At 47.1% G+C, this 552-nt stretch overlaps 1 long non-coding RNA gene across 1 annotated transcript; it reads left to right on the forward strand.

Annotated features, from left to right (window-relative positions):
• On the forward strand, positions 1–207 carry LOC109364934. Its single transcript, XR_002110680.1, has 2 exons — positions 1–68; positions 152–207. It is a non-coding gene; the product is annotated as an uncharacterized LOC109364934 (long non-coding RNA).
• The last annotated feature ends 345 nt before the right edge of the window (positions 208–552 follow it).

Below are 552 nucleotides of genomic sequence, written 5' to 3' on the forward strand. Positions count from 1 at the left end.
CTGCTCTACAAACATGATGATGGCTCCTACAGTGCCTTTGGGAAGTCTGACACCCAGGGCAACACATGGTGAGTGGCCAGAGTTGGAGCTGTCATCCCAAACCTAGCATCCATTCTATTTCCTGGATGTGACATATGTGCTCTGCCCACAGGCTGACAGCTTTTGTGGCCAGGTCCTTTGGGCAGGCCAGCTCTTACATTTACATCAGCAAAAATCATGTGCAAGATGCTGTGCTCTGGCTGCAGAAGCATCAGTTATCCAACGGTTGCTTCCAGAGTGTGGGGAAGCTCTTCAATAATGACTTGAAGGTATGACTAATGGCAATGGAAGTAGGAGTGGGAGAAACACGATATGGGGACGGGGTCACTTCTCCAGGCTCTTCTGCTGTGCACAGTAGCACAAAGCATGGTTTAACTCAGTCAGACATATTCCCTGAGCAGAATGAAGTACAGCCTAGAACAACATGCATTTCCTCTACATGAGTTTTTAATCTCTACTGGGCATTCTCTTTTTTTTTCCTCTAGATAAATGGCACCATGACTGATTGTGCCA

This window comes from Meleagris gallopavo, unplaced genomic scaffold (assembly GCF_000146605.3).
Source record: "Meleagris gallopavo isolate NT-WF06-2002-E0010 breed Aviagen turkey brand Nicholas breeding stock unplaced genomic scaffold, Turkey_5.1 ChrUn_random_7180001939355, whole genome shotgun sequence".
Lineage (NCBI taxonomy): Eukaryota > Metazoa > Chordata > Aves > Galliformes > Phasianidae > Meleagris > Meleagris gallopavo.